The following is a 19,950-nucleotide window of genomic DNA, read 5'->3' on the forward strand; positions in this document are numbered from 1 at the left end:
GAGGTGAGAATTGGAGGGCATGAATCATTTGGCCAAAGCCCCTGTGGGGTTGCAGGCTGGAAGCACAATGGACCGGTGCTTTAGGATGCAAACACATCCTCCTGCACGTGCGTCTTGTCCAGAACCAGCTCTGTAGACATACTCAGAGAACCACTAGTCTGTCATGCACAGGTAGCCTTTGTATCCACAGTCTTCATTGCAGGGATTCTCCCCTCTCTATTTTTCTTATATTCCCTCCTGAACATCCTCTATGACAGCCATGAAGATTGCCAAAAGTCAGTCTCTTCACTTTGTTCTCCTTCAAGGAGGCACCAATCACCAGCTCGTGGTCATAGATATACATATCTCTGCTGTCCAGCCTGCCATTGAAATATTTTCCAACATCACAGACAAACCATACAGCTTCTTCTGTAATGGAAGTTGCAACAATCTTTTTCAGTAAGTCAGTGGGCTGGTTGTTGTAAAGGGTTTTGCTCCTACAACCATATTGCTCAAGTATTCCACAGTGTACAACCTGTTGCAATTATACTGACTCTGAGGGTTATTCACTAGTCAAATCTTGTCCTGCATGTTGAAGAAAGACTTGATAGAACTCCAAGGGTATAATAGGTCCAATCTTATGGTAAGTCTTATACTTATCTTGATACTCCCAGGTAAATTGGTCTGGTAGGATGCCCAAGCAGATGCTGGCCACTTGGAAGACTTCCATCATGGTATTCTGGGTGATATAGATATCTTCTTCTGTTACTCCACTTTTTACGGTTTCTTAGTCATATACAATATTCTCTCATCCAGATTCAGATTCAGAATGTCATTCATTCTCCTGGACACCTCCATTGCATGAGACTCAGGGAAGCACTATTAGCAACATCTCTATATTTATATTGACTAACTGCTGCTGCTGTTCTTGTGATAAAGCTGTTGTTGCATCATCCATAAGTGCTAAGATATTTAGCACTGAGCATGCATCTCTAGAACTGTCCAAGGTAGGCTTACCTAATACATATCAAGTCCCCTATTACTTTTATACTTTTTAATATTCTTTGTAATTGTGAGTTCAGCCTGTACCCACAGTAATGAAAGATATAACCTTTCATCCACATCTAAATTTTTAATGGTTGTCCATTTTATATTTAGTTCATTTGGCAGATAGTTATCTATTATGATAATGTTAAAAGAAGACCCACCACAGCCTAGGAGACAAAGAGCTAGCTTCACTAACTTGACATTCAAGAAGCCCTTCCTCTCACACACGCTGGCAGTGTGACTAAAGGTACCCTATTGGTATATCCAGAAAACTCTCTAAGATAATAATTTGCAAAGACAGTTTTTTTGGGCATTTCTTTGACTAATGAAATCAATTTTGGCATGTGTTTAGGATTACATGCAGGCTTGCATGATTATATAATGAAAGACACTCTCTGCAACCTGTTTTTTTTTTTTTTATCAAGTTTCTATCTAGCTCCTTAGAATAAAAAATCCTTTGTTAGATTGTGTTCTTGGGTTTATTAAGGATAAATTGTCTTTTTATTTCCTTTACTTTTCTCATGTTTTCTACTGAAAAACTTGTCTTTTTTATCTAGTATAAGATGGTTTTGACAATGACCACGTTATAAAACAATTTGAGATTTAGCCTTTTATTCTGACTTGAAATAAAGATTTTATGCTTTGATATTTCTGACATTTGGTTCTGCTACAAATATTTTGTTATGATTTGTCACTTATTCCATTACATATTACCTTGGTAATTTGATTGTCATAAAATTGAATTTGTAAAGCAATTTAGAAAGTATTATCATTTTTGTTATGTTGGTAAACCTTAGCCATAAGCATCTCTTCCAGCTATTTAGGTCTTCCTTTAGTTTTGTCAAAACAATTATATGGTTGTATCTATAAAAGTCCTTTATGTATGTCATAGTAAATTAACTTCTAGCTATTTAATTACTGTTACTGTGTCTGGCACATTTCTTTCTATTCGTTGTTCTTTGTTTTTGTTAGTAGTGTGCAAAAATACTTTGACAATGGGAGTCCTTGCTTTATTCTTGATCTTAATGGGAAATCATTCAGTGTTTTCCTATATTACAAATAATTCCAGGCTTTGTTCTTAGATAAATATTTTCAAATCATTTTAAAGAAAGATCCTGGTGGAGTCAAGATGGTGGAATAGAAGGATGGACCTGTTCTAGCTCTACCCCCATAACCCATAAAATCCCTGTAAAAATGACTCTAAACAAATTCTAGAGAAGCAGAAGCCACAAAATGATAGAGTAAAAGAGATTTCCAGCCCAAAACAGCCTTGAAGGCTGTCACACTGGGCTCAGAGCAGAGCACAGCCCAGCCTTGGCCATGAAGCATGGACAGGACCTGAGCAGGCTTCAGGGTATGTAATCACAGGTAGCAGCTGTGGTTCTTAGATTACTCAACCCACAAACTCCAAAGACAGCTTCAAAGGTAAATGAGAAAGCTCTTTCACCTGGGTGAGAAGGGAGTAGGGTCTGGCCCTAGGCCTGACCCTAGGGCAGCAGCAGCCACTGAAGCATCAGCTTCCATTTTTGGAGGCCTCCACCTAAAGACCCTGGGGGAATTAAGTAGCCTATCTGGCCCTGCGGTGAGGAAGAGCACTGGTGCAGTGGAGCTGGTGGTGACTGTGGAGAGGGAATCCTACTGGCAGATCCTGGTCAGAAAAGCTTATGGTTGCTCCCAGACCAGAGTACAGGCAAGGAGAGGAGTAAACTCCTCTCCCTTGGTTGTACCACCTTGGAGGAACTGAGAACTTACAGGTCCCTAGAGTATACTCTTCACTTAACAGGAAGAAGTTAGGTAGTGCAGTAGATAAAACACCACTGCAGGAGTCAGGAGGACTAATTGTGAGACCTTGGGCAAGTCACTTGCCCATCCAATTGCCTCATCCTGGGTCATCTCCAGTCATTCTGATGAATATCTGGTCATTGGATTCAGATGGCTCTGGAGGAGAAGTGAGGCTGGTGACCTGTACAGCCCTCCCTCCCTCAAAACAAAATCAAGTGCAAGTCATGTCATTATTTCTCTGATGGCATGGTCTTCTTTGGCAATGAAGGACGAGCACACACACTTGATAAAGGACTCAAAAAAGTCAAGGAACTGGCAGGGAAAATGCCCAAGAAAGGGAAAAAGATAACACTACAGAAGGCTACTTTCTTGGAGAAAAGGTTATTTTCTTCCATCCTTTCCAATGAGGAAGAACAAAGCATACCATCAGAGGAAGACATAAAGTCAAGGCTGCTACATGCAAAACCTCTGAAAAAAGTATGCAATGGTCTCAGGTCATGGAAGAGTTAAAAAAAGATTTTGAAAATCACGTAAGAAAGATGGAAGAAAAATCGGGAAGAGAAATGAGAGTGATGCAAGAAAATCATGAAAAGTAAGTCAACAGCTTGCTAAAGGAGACCCAGAAAGGGAATAACATGCACATGCAATTTGGTATAAAAATCTATCTTATACTACAGGAAAGTAGGGGAGAAGGGGAAAAGTTGGGGGGGGATGATAAGGGAGGGCAAATGGGAGGTGGGAGTAATTAGAAGTAAATATTCTTGGGGAGGGACAAGGTTAAAAGAGAGAATAGAAGAAATGGGGGCAGGATAGGATGGAGGAAAATATGTTTAGTCTTTCACATCATGACTATTATGGAAGTCTTTTGCATAACTTCACATGTATAGCCTATATTGAATTGCTTGCCTTCTCAGTGGAGGTGGGTGGGGAGGGAGGAAGGGAGAGAATTTGGAACTCAAAGATTTAGGAATGAATGTTGAGAAATGTTTTTGCATGCAACTGAGAAATAAGAAATATAGGTAATGGAGTATAGAAATCTATCTTGCCCTACAAGAAAAGAGAGAAGATGGGGATAAAGGAAGGGATGGGTGTGATAGAAGGGAGGGCAGATTGGGGAAAGAGGTAATCAGAATGCACGGTGTCTTGGGATGGAGGAGGGGAAAGATGGGGAGAAAGCTTGGAACTCAAAATCTTGTGGAAATGAATGTTGAAAACTAAAATTAAATAAATAAATTTTTAAATAAACAAATAAATAGGTAAATGTTTTAAAAAAATAAAGATCCTTTCATTGGTTACATTTTGTAGTTTTTTAAAACATAAATTAGTTGAAAGTGTTTTTCTTTTTATATAATCATGTTTGTTTTAGCATGATTTGTTGTGTTGTTTTCTTAATTTTGAACTATCCTTACAGTAATGGTTTAAATACAACCTAATCAAGATGAATGATTTTTTGAATATATTTTGGCAAAAACATCTTTATAAGCATTTTATTTAAATTTTTTGCATTGATGTTCACTAGTGATTTTAGTCTATAATTTCTTTTCTCTCATTTATCACTCCCTGGTTTGGGAATTAGAGTTATATTGCTTCAAAGAAACAGTGTGGTAGAGTATTTTTTTCTTTACAATTTATGAAGGAGTTTGTATGGTATAATGATGATTTGTTCTTGTACTATTTGCTATATTTCACTTGTAAACCCATTTGTATTTTGAAAGTTTCTTTTTTTCCCCTCATGGAAATCATTTTATGAGTTATTCAGGTTTTTTCCCCCTTGAAATCAGATTATTTGATTTACTATTCATTTTTTGTCTGCTTTGTTTACTTATATTTTAGTTGCTATTTGTCCATTTAATTTGGGTTTTCAGTTCTGATGCTTTATAATAATTTCACATAAATCAAATTAACTAATTGTTTATCAATTTTGTTCATTTTAGTTCAATTTTTATTTTCAATTTTATCATGTCTTAACTTAGATTTGTGGGCTTGTGTGGTTGTTATTCAGTGATTTTCTAGAATTTTTTTTTTGGGTTGCATGATCATTTCATGACTTCTCTTTTTCTTTTTTGTTAATATCAGTGATCAAGTATTATAGATTTTCCTGTAAAAACTGCTTTAACTGAAACTCCACATAGTTTTGAATATTCAGTATTATTCTCTTTTATCAAATTCCTAATCATTGCTTTTTAATTACCTTTAAATAGATGTGACAGGTAGCTAGGTGGTATAGACGACTTGGTGATTGAGCTGTTGTGACAAAGTCCTGAGTTCGTATCCTCAATCTGATACTTGTAGCCCTGTGCAATGTGACACTGTGAAACCCTGGGCCAATCAATTAACTTCTCTCAACCTTAGTTTCCTTATCCATTAAATGAGGATAATAATAGCACCCACCTCACAGGGTTGTTGGGAGTATCAAATAAGATAACATGTAAAGTATTCAGTAAACCTTAAGGATATATACACACATACACACACATATATAAATGTATCCTCATTTTATTACTATTTTTATATGACTTACAAGTTATAATAAATTCATTAGTTTCTCAGTGTATACATTTAGTCATTTTTTATCCATTTCTTGCTCTCAAAAGTGGATGCTTTTTAAAACATCTCAGCTACTCAGTCAGTTTTCATATAAAAGACTTTGTCCAATTCTGCATTTCTTAGTAGAAAAGAATAAAATTGTCTGAATTCACCAAAGAATTGCTTTTCCTTTACTATTTCAGTATTGGTACTTTTGTGGTACCATTTTTTCCTTTGCTTCTTGGTATACCATATTCTCACCTCTTCTTCCATTTTTCATTATCTTTATGGAGATAGGCAATTTGAATTGGTATCTCTTGATAGTTTCGTTATAGCTGCTTATAAGATTTGTTCGTTAGGACTGAAGATACTCAGATGTAGGTGATTGTATTTACAAGTTCAATTTAGGGTCCCTCTCTACATCTCATAGGTACTGTTGATATGCAATCTACCTTTTGTTTTCAATACTTCTAAGCAGTTTTCTTGGATGATTTGCCAGAATTTGACATTATATTATTTTTCTTTTTCTCAGGGAAAAGATTGTTTTTGTCTTCTAGGTTTATTAATTCAATTTTTGGAGCTAGAAGTCAGTTTTGCCACATTTTAGTTCTGTTTGTTCTTCTATGGCTTTATTTTCTATTCTTCCTGAACTATTTGGAATACTCTGCTTTTCTAATGAAAGTTTTTGGCTGTATTCTTTATGTTGCTAATTCTCATGCTCATCTGAAATTCAACATGTTTAAGTCTAATTTATAGATGACAGATCTCACATAATTTATCTTACTGTGATTCAGAACTACCTTTAGATTACGTTCATTCTCTTTTTTATAGGAATAATGTTTTGACTTTATTTTTGCTTAATTTTTTTCACTTATAAATTTTCTCCCTCCCTACTCTATCTATTGAGAAGGCAAGACATATGATGTGTATTATATATCTAGTCACATGAAACACGTCGACATAAGGCACTTCTGGAGAAAAAATTATAAAAAATAAAGAAAGTGAAAGAAAGCACCCATCAATTCAGATAGCATTTTTCATCATAAGTCTGCAGGAATGGTTTTTAATGCAATTTTTTTTATCTGGAGAGTTCTTCTTGCTTCCTTCCCTCCTGTAGCATTTGTTCCTCGCATTTAGCCGTTTTGTCCTTATTAATTTCTTTTGTTTCTCCTTTGAAAATTAATTTTCATGTGATGAGGATTTCTCTCTTTTCCACTACTTTTTTGTTGTCATTCTTTTATTATTAACTTGTTTGTTTATTTGTTGTTTGAAGTTCTACAAGTGAATTCACATTGATCACAACCAGCCCCCTTGCCATCTTGGCGAAACTTTGCTAGCATTGTTTGTCACAAAGTGAACAGTATCACCTAGCAAGGCTGTCTGTGTTTTATAATACAGAGTATGGGAGCATTAGGGGAAAGCATGTAAACAAGTACGGAATCTGTGAAAGTATCCATAACATATTGTCTTGTGAATTTGATGAGGTCTCAGAATGTGTGGCTAAAGCAAAAAACAATGTTAAATTGTCCTAGCAGAGTTGTTTTAAATTAAAGTTAAATTCCATTCAATGAACATTTGTTCAACACCTACTATGTACATAACATACAATAAGAAGAGAGACTTTGTAGTCAATCTAATTAGAGAAGTCACACAAACTCATCTGCTCTCTGAGTTTTGTACGGAATTGGTCCTATCTCCTTAATTACAATGTAAGTAACTTTGTCCAGATGCACATTACCTAGCAAAGACTGCTATGGAAAATATGAGTAAAGAGTATGTGCAGACAGGTTAGCCTTCCAGGATACATCCAGATTTGCTCTCAATAAATCTTGGTAGAGATTGGCAAGACATATCTTGAGGTTTTGAACATTTCAATCACTTTCTCTCTTAATATTTACTAAGGAATGCAAATGATGATAATGATGATTTTTGCATGAAGTAGCTCTAACCATATCAGTGAAATCACAGATCTTTTGAAGTATTAAAAATAAGACATGAAGTTCAACCCTTGATTAGGGCTCAGGTCCACAAATTCCTTTAATTAAAATGCAAATTAGCAATGTTAATGAGATTTATGTTAATGAAAGATAATCCCTGCCCATTAAAGGACCTCAGATTAGGGGAGGCTTGTTTGTAGGAAGGTTCACACCTTTTGCTAATTGCTAATGAGGCACTGGGTCACAAGGGTCATGCCCTCTGGCTCTGAAAAGTGTATACATACTCTGAGGTGAGGTTTTGCTTTGGGGGCTTGAAAGCAGGTTCTGTGTCAGGTGAGACTCTAGGTAGCCTTTAAGGCTTCTCTCTCTGGTTACTATATGTACGTGTAATGATCAGGCGGTTGGATCTGTTGGTTGATCTGTGATGTATGTATTGCTTATGGTCAGACAGTTAGAAGTCCTGTCTATTGGTCTTTATTTCTCTGCTTGTATTTTCTCTGTTGGTGAATGTAATCAAAGTAGATTGTTGACCCCTCAAAAATTACTTTCTCTTTAGAAAAGCAGATCTAAGAACCTGTTCAGCAGGTCCTGCTGTGCATGCTGGGGTACTTGCTGATTCAAAGTTCACTTTTTAAAAAATAGCACAAAAAAGGCTGTGTATTTCAAATTGCTGGTGCAAATCTGTGACTTTCAGTTGTGAACTGGAAGTTATCAAACTTTTACCCTTTTTGAGTTAGCATTTAATTCATTTAAGAAGTTCTTCCACTAAATTGCTACTGTAAAATCAATGGATTCTCTTGGATTGAGACTTCTTGGTCTTTTTTTTTTTTTTTATTTATAGAAAAATAAGTGCCTATCATCCCTTTGGAGATGCTACTAGTTGTCAAGAACTGTCCATTTCTGAATTTTACTTAGAGTAAGAGTAAAAATGGGTTATCATCATATGTTAGGTTTCAAAGTTACTGGCATGAGATCATTGTAAACATATGACAGCCCAAGTTTCAGAGAAGAGCTTACGTTTAGTGATTTAAGGGCATATATGACATGCTTTTCTATTGTCTATTGTTATCCAGGTTTAATGAGATTCCGTTCTTCTGTAACAAATGTGTTGTGTCTGGCATAAATAGCAGGTAAGGGATATGTGAGTAGTAATGTGACAACCTTTGAAGTCAATTCAACAAAATATACTAGATACCTATCTAGCATATGTCAATGTCATATTGCCTTAAAAGAGATATTTCAAATTCAAATTCAAATACATTCGATAAACATTTATTAAGTACCTACTATGTATTCAGTGCTAGGCACATTGGGGTGTACAAAGAAAAATATGGCACTGAATCCACCCTGACAGAGCTTAAAGTCTAGAAAGTTACTTCACAAGCTACTCTGGGCAAAATATTATCCTAGAAATTCATGCAGCATTTGTGGATGTACCAGTGATTTGGTGGAAGTGACTGAATTATTTTGAGGCATCTGGTACTACTCCAGGCCACAGCAGTTATCACTTCCAGCCACTGTTGTATAGTCAGGTCTGGCCACTAATACCACTACGGTCAGTGCGATCTTAGGGATTATGCAATTTGAATGATCATATTACTGGTCTGTGACTCATTTGGGACAAGAATACAGGTTTTGTTATTCTGAGTCCAATGAACCTTAGGAAGGAAAATAACTGATGAATGAAGAAAAAAAATCTGCAGATTTTGCAATCAATTCCAACGAATTAGAGAGACTCAGAAGATGTTAACGCTTGAAAGGACTGAGAATTACAAAGCCAGTTGATGATAAAACTAGATCTATAACCCAAGTTTCCAGATTTCCCATCCAGTATTCTTTTAATTATGTAACACTTCTGAAAAATTCTTTTATAATTGCGGGTTTTGCAAATAATATATGTGAAAACTGAAAAACAAATACATTTTTGTCACTCATTTATACGAGAGACTTAATTCCATTAGGTTTTCCTTTTGGCTGAATGATATGTAAGAACAATGAAGTATCTTATATTCTCAATTCAAATTTCACTTATCAAAGTTTCCAGATTCTACTTTCAAAGTCATCATTTTATGCCTTGTTAGACTGGTTCCGCTGCAAGATTTCATTCTATTTTTTTTTTTAATGATGAGAACCTTGTCATTATTAAGAAAGCAGTTACATTAAAATTTCAATTTAATTTAAAAATACAGTGAAAGATCCTTAATTCCTTGCTCTTTGCTAAATAAGGATATATTCATCCTTGACCATCCAAACATTGATACCATGTGTTAGATCTAATGAAATTCCTGGAGTCAGAGAATAATTAAATTTTCTGTGGAGAACTGGAAAAGTATGGACTTGTAGGTCAGATTCTCAATAGGACATAAACTTTTAAAAAGACTTAGAATATATGTATTAGGACATTTCTAATAGGAAAAGGACAATCATATGGATTTGTACTAAGGATATATATGTTGAGTGGCCATCTTTTATTTTGTGTTTTTCTACGAGAGAAAGAAAGCAAAGGCTCAGATATTCTCCCTTTCTTATCTCAACCACTCATACACCTTCCACTGTCTTCTCTAAGCTGTTTCATTTAAATGGTCCTTCTCATCCTCAAGGCAAACCTCTGTACATGCATAAGTGACCCCATACCATCCCATCTTCTCCAGCAGATTTTCCCCTAGCATTATCGCTATTCTCTCATTGATGCTCACCCGCTCCCTGTCTACAAGCATACTCAAGTCTTATCCATCTTCAAAAAAGTCATGTAATCTTTCTGTCCTTACTAGATATCACTCTATATCTTTTCTCTTTCATGGATAAACTCCTTAAAAAGGCTGTCTAGAAAAGATGTCTACTTCCTCTTCTATCATTTTTTCTAAAACTCTCTTGCTTCTAACCTCATGTTTCAACTGAAACTGTTCCCGCTGATTACCAGTGATTTCTTAATCACCAAATCTAATGACATTTTCTCTCTCCTCATCATTCTTGACCTCTCTGCAGCTCCTGATACCATTAATCTCCCCCTTCTTCTGCTCTGCAGGAGCATTCTGCTTTCTTTAAGTTCACCATGGAACACCTGCATTATAATTTGAGAAGTAGGTGCTATTTTGATCCTAATTTTACAGGTGAGCAAAATGAGGCAGACAGGAGTTAAGGCCAGGATCACACAACTAGCAAGTGTCTAGAGACAGACTTGAACTGACTCCTGACTCCAGGCCTAGCACTTTATCAGGGTTTTCTAGGTTTTTTGTGACACTACTATTCCATGGTTCTTCCAATTGTCAGACTGCTCCTCAGTCTTGTTTGCTGGAAGGGAGGAAAGAAAGGAGGGAAACAAACATTTATTAAGCACATACTATATGGCAGATTCTGTGCTAAGTACTTTACAAATAATATTTCATTTGATCCTTACAACAACCCTGAGAGGTAGGTGCTACTCTTATCCCCATTTTATAGCTGATGATCCTGAGGCAGAGGTTAAGTGACTTGTCCAGGGTCACTCAGATACTAGGTGTCTGAGGCCAGATTTGAACTCAGGGATTTCCTAGTCCACATCCCATGCTCTATCTATGGCATTACTTAGTTATCTCCTGGTTTATCTCCCTGCCTTCTCTCTCCCCACTGTAGTCCATTCTCCACTAAGCTGTCAAAATAATCTTTATAAAATGTAAATGAGACCATGTCACCCCATAATTGATAAAGTTCAGCTTCTTTATTGCTTCCCGGATCAAATACAAAACCATTTGACTTTTAAAGTCCTTCAAAGCCTTTGTACCTTTTGAGTCTCCTTACACTTTACCATGATATTGTACTTCTTGCTATCTTTTGCATATACCAATCCATCTTCAAATTCTGTGTCTTTTTACTGGCTGTCTCCCTTCCTTTCTCTTATCCCCTCCCCCTCCTACTTCTATGTTGTTAAGATAGATTTTTATATCCCACTGAGTGTGTATGTGTGTGTGAGTGTGTATGTGTGTGTGTGTGTGTGTGTGTGTGTGTGTGTGTATTCTTCTCCTCCCTTCCCCTTTTTCCCAGCACATCCCTCTCTCTCACCCCTTCATTTTTTTTTTAGATCATCTGACATAATCAACTCATATCCATGCTCTCTGTCTAGGAAGACTCCTTCTAAATGCCCTAAAAATGATTAAGGTTTTTGGAGTTACCAGGTATCATCTCCCCATGTAGGGATGTAAATAGTTTAACCTTTTCAAATCCTTTATGATGACTCTTTCGTATTTATCTATTTATGCTTCTTGAGTCTTGTGTTTGAATGTTACATTTTTTGTTTAGCTCTCGTCTTTTCATCAGGAATGCTGGGAAGTCCTCTATTTCATTGAGTCTCCATTTCTCCCCTTGAAAAATTATTCTTAGTTTTGCTAGGTAGGTTATTTTTGGCTGACATCCAAGGTCCTTTGCTTCTGGAATATCATATTCTGAACCCTCCACTCATTTAATATGAAAGTTGCTAAATATAGTGGCATACCAAATGCAACTCCACAATATTTAAATTATTTCTTTCTGGCTGCTTGAAGTGTTTTCTCTTTGGCCTGAGTTTTCTGGAATTTTGGTTATAATATTCCTAGGAATTTTCATTTTGGGGTCTCTCAGGAGGTGATTTTTAGGTTCTTTTAGTTTCTATTTTACCCTCTGCATCTAAAGATGTAAGGGCAATTTTCCTTTATAAATTCTTGAAAGATGATATCTAGGTTCTTTGATCATGGCTTTCAGGTAGTCCAACAATTCTTAAATTACCTTTTCCTCAATCTACTTTCCAGTTCAGTTGTTTTCCCAAGGAGACAGTTCATGTTTACTTCTAATTTTTTCATTCTTTTGACTTTGTTTAATTGTTTTTTGCTGTCTCATGGAATCATTGCCTGATTCTATTTTTTAAGGAATTATTTTCTTTAGTGAGCTTTTGGACCTCTTTCTCTTTGGTCAATTCTACTTTATAAAAATTCTTTTCTTCAGTGAATTTTGTACTTCCTTTCCATTTGGCCTATTGTGTTTTTTAAGGACTTTTTTTCCTTGAGGTAATATTTATACCTTTCACCGTTTGAGCAATTCTGTTTTTAAGATGCTATTCTGTTCACTGCCTTTTTTACCGTGCCACTTTCTTTGATAAAGAGGTTTGCTATCTATTTGTGATAGTTACTTTGAATAGCTGTCCTTTGGTAGAAAGGACCTGAGCTGATGACAGTAGGATAAGTGTCATCCAAAGGTGTCACTGAGTTATGATAAGAATATGTGTGTATATGTATGTAGGCATACATGCATGCATGCATTTATATATGTGTATATATTGGTATATACACATATATGTATATATGTGTTTATGTGTATATGTCAATATATATACATGTATATGTATGTATATAATTCATTTTACTTGTTTATTTTTAATAATATTATATATAATATGTATATATATGTATATATATATATATATATATACATATATATATGAAAAAGCCCACATATAATTCTAAGCCTATTTCCCTTTTGGAGATAAGAAGAAAGAGCAAATACCCAAGCACAACTCCCCATACAGGTGGAAATTGCAGTCTGCCCAGCTCACATTCCCTACTAGTAGATGAATAGTCCAATGCCTCCTGGATTGTTTCATAATAATAGGAAGAGCTGACACTGAAAGATCAAAGAGTGATATTATGAATGCTTGGCCCACCACCAGCCAGTTATCCTTGCAGTAACTTGCATTTCCTTCTTAAAACCTCAAAAGTCAAAAGTCAAAAGAATTGTGAGGTCCCACTTTCATGGTCTTATATTCATAATGAAAATCAAGAATAAACAAGCTTTTGCTCTTCTGCTCCACAGGAGGTTTCTGTTTTCTTTAAATTCACAACAGAATATCTGCATTATAATTTAACAAGTAGGTACTCTTTTGATCCTATTTTTACAACAGAGCAAATTGAGGCAGACAGGGGTTAAGTCCAGGATCACATAACTAGCAAGTGTTTGAGGACAGATTAGAAAACAGCACTTTATCCACTGTGTCACCAAGTTGCAAAACCCAGTGTGTGTAACTCATGTATATTCCAGAATTGCTTATTTAAGAATACGGTATTGCTGACCAGTCTCAAATGAATAGCCAATGCAGGAAACACGAAAGTCTCAAGATTCCCTGCTAAGTGATGAGCATGGTATTCTGGTACTATATATTTGGTATCATAAATTTGATCCTATGTCAACCATCAATATTCTTAATGGAAGCTCAGAATCTGTGTGAGGGTGATATCATGGGGTTTCAGAAACAATTAAACTTTATTCTGGATTGTTTTTTTTTTAATAGAAAACTCAAAAGCTCCATATCTTGTATCACTCATCAGCAACACCTTTTTCATCAACTGTGAAAATTTGGGAGCACCACTTGGATGTAATACATATAGTGAAGTTTTTATGCCATCTTTTGTGAACTCATAATTGTCTCTTGGGAAACTCAGCCTCAGCACACATTTGAGATCCTCAGTTGACTTAGAAATGGATGACTTATTTGAATAGTGGGAGGAGTGTTATAAGTATTTACTCATGATTAGCCTAAAGATGGCATTTTTCCAATGAAAGTTGCTGGTGGCCATTACCTCAAAGTATACTACTTCCTTAGTTTATGTACTTAAAAATGATCCTAACCTTGGAACAAACTACCACTATAGGTAGTGGTCATATGAAGGTTAGGAGGTCTCTGAGTGACAAATTCCAGTCATGGTTTTTACAAATAGAAAATTTTAATTGGAAATATCCCCCCCAAAAGGAATGGGAGATGGGTTTTACTTGCAACTTTTATATACAATTAATGAAATCAGAGTCATAGTTCTAAAGCTAGAAGTGACTTTAGTGGTCATTTTGTCCAACTTCCTCCTTTTATAGATGGCTAAAGTGAGGTCCCAAAAGTTGCTTTGACCAAAGAGGCTGTACTTGTCAAAGGCTACACAGGCAATATTCATAAGAATCTTACTACAAAGCTAGTGTTCCCTTTGTTCCAAGTGATAAATTCATAGGCATGACCCATCACTTATCTCACTTTTCGAAATATATATACATACGTATGTAGTACCTCAAACCACAAAGAGGCTACTGTAGTCAGAAAGGCTAGCTAGGATACCACACAGAATACTCAAAACACCCTCTTGAAGAAAGAAAGTACATTTATTCAAACATCATTACTCTCAAAAAAGTCACAGAATTGGAAGTGGACTGGCAATCTGTTCATAGTATGTATGTTTTCTCCTAACTGGTTAAAAAGAATTTGCTTTTCATTTACCAATGTACATCAGATTTGTTGGTTGTATTTTATTATGCAATCCCACAGACTAGGAATGTGATTTGTAGCAATATATCATTCATTATATAAGAAAAACACAGGAAAAATTTTTTTAAATTTCTTTTAGAGCTCATTAAAATGGGATTTTGTCCAACTTCTATTTTCATCTTCTTTTAAAAAAAGACAAATGAGCTCAAATAATCTGCATGAAGATTTCAGTGACATTTTCTTACTCCTAAATTTAAAGAGACATTAGGCTAACTTAGTAAAACCCAGTCGGTGATTTCCTCATTATGCTGTCTGGAAATATACTGGAACTCCTACTGAAAGAAATTCACAGGCATTGGGAAACAACCCTTAAGAATGACAAATAATTATTATTTTAAGTTGTTGGTATGTGAAAAGCGCCTAAGATCCCTAAGACAGAGTACAAAACTAGACATTACTGTTTCATTGACATTCTGCTCCTTTGAATTTTAAGATTTTGCCATGATAAAAAAAAGAGAGTGGAATAGTATGTAGAAAGTGAAGAACACTGAGGTGCCTATGTGAATAAATCAGGTTTTTTTCCCCCTTCAAGATCAAACTTAGAAAATGCATTCATTGAATAGTGCCACAACTTTACAGTGACTGATGAATGAAAGGCTACTGTTTTTCTCATTTAAACACTCAAACATTAATTAAAAGAACTAAAGTATTTTTTTTGAGTGTGAAAACTCAGTGGGATATAAATTGTAATCATATACTACAATAGAGCTAAAAGTCTAAAGACCTGGGTTAAAGTTCCAACTCTACCACTTACTTGTAATGTATTGTAATGGAACCAAGGCATCAATCTTTTCTATGTTTCCTTATCCACAAATTGGTGATAATATTATGCAGATCACCAACGTCTCAGGCTTCATTTAATGAACTTTAATCAATCTTTATTTTCATTAAATGAATATTTATTATAATATCAAGTACCTACTAAGAAGTGAGATAACATAGTAGACAGAGAGGCCAAATTGTCCTGGACTTAAGAAGACATTGGTTCAAGTTGTGTTTCTGACATATACTACCTGTGTGACTGTGGAAAAGACTGTAGATTACATATGAGTAGCTATCCCATTCTACATAAATGGAGCCATGGCTGTGCCAACACACACTCAGAAAGCATTTATGGTGGATTTTCCTGAGGGAAAGGACCAATGGGAATGCTTTTCTAGGGTATACTTGCACTCTACTTTATATGCATACAGGGAGGGCATTTCTATATTCAAAATTCCCTGCACAGGGAAAATCAGAGATATGGACCAAAAAAAAATGACCTACTCTTCATTATCCTTGCAGAGAACTATGCTCTGTGTTAGAGGAGAGATGAAGTTTGAATAAGAAACCTTCCTTGCCCTGTCATAGTGCAGAGAGAGAAAAATGTAAAGAACTAACATAAATTATTAAATGATTCAATAATCAATTGTTTAGCAAGGTACAAAATTAAGTGCTATGTGAGGTCCAAGAGGAAAAGTGGTTACTTACTGAAGGTGATGGCATTTGTAATGCATTTTAAAGGTTGTATAAAGATTTAACAGGCAGAGAAGGGCAAAGAACATTTGAGGCAAAGCAAATACCTTGAACAAATGCATATGATATATATATATAAGTAAGAGAGCATGATGGCTGCAGCAGAGAATACATGAAAGAGAGTAACAAAGATGTAAAGACGGAAAGGTAGAGAGTAGCCAGAATCTGGAAGCCTCAAATGCAAAGTAAGGAAATTGGAACATTATTCAGAAAACCACAGGGAATAACTGAATATTTTGAATAAAAAATGGATTGTCCAGATCTATGTTTAAGAAAGCTCTTTTCAGCCATAGACCATATTAACAGCAAGAATTATATAGATTTAAGGCTCTTAAAATTCCTTAGTAGACATTAGCTAGAAATTCACAACAAACTTACATGGTAGAGCCAGTTGGTATTATCACAGTTTGAGAGATAAGCAAAGTTAGAGTCAGAGATATTCATTAATTGATTAATAACAGCACCATGGTATCACAGGCAGCATTTAAATGCAATCTCTTCTGACCCCAAAGATGACGTTTTCTCTGCTACACTGTTCTGTACTAAGATGAATTAAGGATGAAGGGAAGATGGTGAAATTTGAAAATTATAAAAATAGTCCATATGGGTGGCAAAAGGAGCTCTCATAGGATATTATCTGCAAAAAAAAGGAGAGGCTGGCTATTAGAAGTGTAGTGGAGGTAGAACAGACAGGAATTAGTGACAGCCTGAGGGAGAGAGAACTATTAAATGCTAATTGTTGAAGCTAATGCTATATATTTTTTCGAGGATCAGAAGTCATAAAATACATCAAGTTTGAAATGTAACTTGTCTTGAAGTATAATTGTATGATTTTTTTAAGCAGGCCCATAACTTCTGTTCATAAGTTGGTGTTTATTTTTTTTTTCTTGAGGGTAGGGGAGATGAGAATTAAGTGCAAAAACCATTTGGAGTGTGAATTCTAATAGAGGTTGGCTTACTTATTTTATTCCACAAGAGTTCATTCACTCCGTATCTCAATTATATTTGAGATTAAGAGTTGGCCACAATTACATCTCCTTTCTGCATTTGTACACTTGCATTTTAAAGGATTGGGCTTTAGGCTTTAAGTGTTAATACTGTATAATTCAAATACTCCTAATCATCTGTATTGGTAAAGCTGTCTAGAGACAATACTTGTTTAAACTTATGAGAAGGGATAGAATTTTGATCTGTGTTATCATTGGTGTAGGAAACTTCTAGATGAAAAAGTTTGGTACACTTTCTGCAAATTACAGTCTTGTGCGATGACCTATAACACTGAGAAGGTAAGTGACTTGTTCAGGGTCACATAGTTTTTAAGCAGTGGGACCTGAATTCAGATCTTTCTGGATCCAATATAAAATCTCTTTCTATTATGGCATGTTATCTTTCTGCAGGCAAAAAGAATGGTAAAGATTGAAAAGGCATGTTTAGGGGAGTCAGGGTCCATCATGGTTGGTTTACATGAATGGACAAGCCAGAAAGAACAGGTTACGAGAGGTATATGCTAATATTGCTAATACTAGCATACTTGCTTCTGTGGAACTCTAGTCAGGCTAGGGATATTAACGTTATTTCCAGATAGAGAGATGGGAATTCAGAATATTTTTGGAAAAAAATATTTTGTACATGGAAATCATTTTTTAATCCTCACTTCAGTAGAACATAATAAAATTGAAAGCTCTTTACCCCCACTTCCTCTTAAGCATAGGAAAGCTCATGTCATCCTATCCTAAAGTATATCTATCCATTTGTTTACCAATTTGACCATATTGTCTTTTAGATACCTCTGCTCTGAGGGCATAACTTATCTAATTATTCTACCATCCCCATGGTTATAGTATGAAGAAGGAAGGCATTTTGGATTTCAAATCCCAGTCATGCTCTCATTTCTGGGCATTTGATCAAACTACCAAGGAACCTTACAATCAGGTTTTTAACACTGGGCATTGTTCCTGGCCTTACACAGTTTAATAATTTAAAAAATACTCTCCCCACATAGCAAATGACTAAGGCTGATGTGGTCTATTGGAGAAAGGCTATTGACTTTAGAGTGACAGCCTTCAGTGTTGGTAGACCCTTATCAAGTAGGTAGCATTTTCCTATTACACTCTATGGGAATTGTAAAGGAAAATAATTTGATAGGTCTGTTTGTTGTTCTGTTTTTACAAAGAATGAATTAGAGGAAGAATATGTTTGGAAGAATTTTGTATGGCATTTCTATTAATTCATGCCTATCCTTTGCTATAATGAAGAATATTTTAATGATCTGGTCATCTAGTTTGCAATTCCCAAATTCTCTGTCAGGACGTGTTTCAATAACATTGGTCAATGTAATTCTTTATTCTTTTACTGAAAGTGGAAATGGCTTGAAGATAGTATTTCATTTAAGGATGATGATAATTTGAAATGGAAACAGCCTAGTACAGTGGAAAATGTTCTGTGTTTGGCATCAGAGAAAATGAGCTCTAATCCCAGATTTGTGACTTATTACTTAGGTGTCCTTGGGCAACTTACTCTTTTTTTCTGGGCCTCAGATAATAGGAGGAATAGATTTTATGATCTTTACAGCTCTTTCTAGCATCAGATCCTAGGGTCCCTGATATATATATATATATATATATATATATATATATATATATATATATATATATATATATATATATTTTTAATGTCAAGTGGCATGGGCTATTCTCTTTCAAATTTCCCACAAGTGTTAGTTGATTTCCCACATTTTAGTTTAAAATATGTCTTATACCTTACTTTAAGGAAGAACTTGGCATAGAAATCAAAGTGCTGCTTACCCTGCTTCCACTCTCAGCTCTCGACTTTTGACCAGTGCCAGATGTTCTTCTGTGTGCTCTGCTTTGTAGATACAAAAATTGTGACCTGTGGTCAAAATAGTTTCATCACCCATGTTTCATTATAAAAGATATAAACATTTACAGGTTTGGAAATATTCAGCTAAATTTGGGATACAGACTTTTTCATACTTGTCAAATATAGACAAAACTCAGGCGAGGGAAGACAAGGTGCCATCTGTGAAGTTTCTGAGACACTGCATCAGTAAGCATCCCAACATAGACAAGGGGCCTGCTACCACAGGTTCTTTGATCTGCTTCTCTGGAAGAAAAGGCAACTTTTGAGAGGTTAAAAATCACTTAATCAAGCACAGGTACTAGAGAAAATCAACATAAGAATTTCAGAGAAATCAAAAATCAGTGGACAGCACTTACAAATTGGCTGATCATTAACATACATACATCTTTACTAGAGAGGGAAGCACCAATATCAGGATTTTCAAAGTCAGGAGGCTGTTTAGTGGCTTCCCAGAGTCTCTCATCTGGCACATAAACCTTCTTCCAAAAATTAAGTCCCAAAGTAAAACCTCACCCTCAGAGTATTAATACACTTTTCAGAGCCAGAGGGCATGACCCTCTGACCCAGTGCCTCAAGTATCTGTCTTGTAGTTGACACCCTCCTGCAAAACAACTTCCCTTATCCAACTTCCCTCAATGGGCATGCCCATCAAGGGGTGGAGAATATTTTCTTTAATCACATTCAAATAGAGGCATTATACTTCTTGATTATACTAAAACAAAAACAGCAAAAGATCCTACTTTGCTTGGCCTCACAGACACTTAGAAAGGGAAATGCAGAGATCATTTCTAGAACTTTCACTTTACAGCAGGGGTTGTTAGCATGTTTTATGTCATAGACCCTTTTGGAAGTCTGCGAAAATGTATGCACTCCTTCTTAGAATAGTGTATATTTTTTAAAACAATTCTAATTGAAGGAAATATCAAATTTCAGTCAGAAGCTAGTTAAATGAAGATAATAATTTTCCAATCCAAA

The 19,950-nt window shown here is 35.5% G+C and overlaps 1 pseudogene; it reads right to left on the reverse strand.

Moving 5' to 3' along the window:
* Positions 1-24: 24 nt before the first annotated feature.
* Positions 25-19,012, reverse strand: LOC140498598 (bleomycin hydrolase pseudogene; annotated as a pseudogene).
* Positions 19,013-19,950: the final 938 nt, after the last annotated feature.

Source organism: Notamacropus eugenii, chromosome 1 (assembly GCF_028372415.1).
Source record: "Notamacropus eugenii isolate mMacEug1 chromosome 1, mMacEug1.pri_v2, whole genome shotgun sequence".
Lineage (NCBI taxonomy): Eukaryota > Metazoa > Chordata > Mammalia > Diprotodontia > Macropodidae > Notamacropus > Notamacropus eugenii.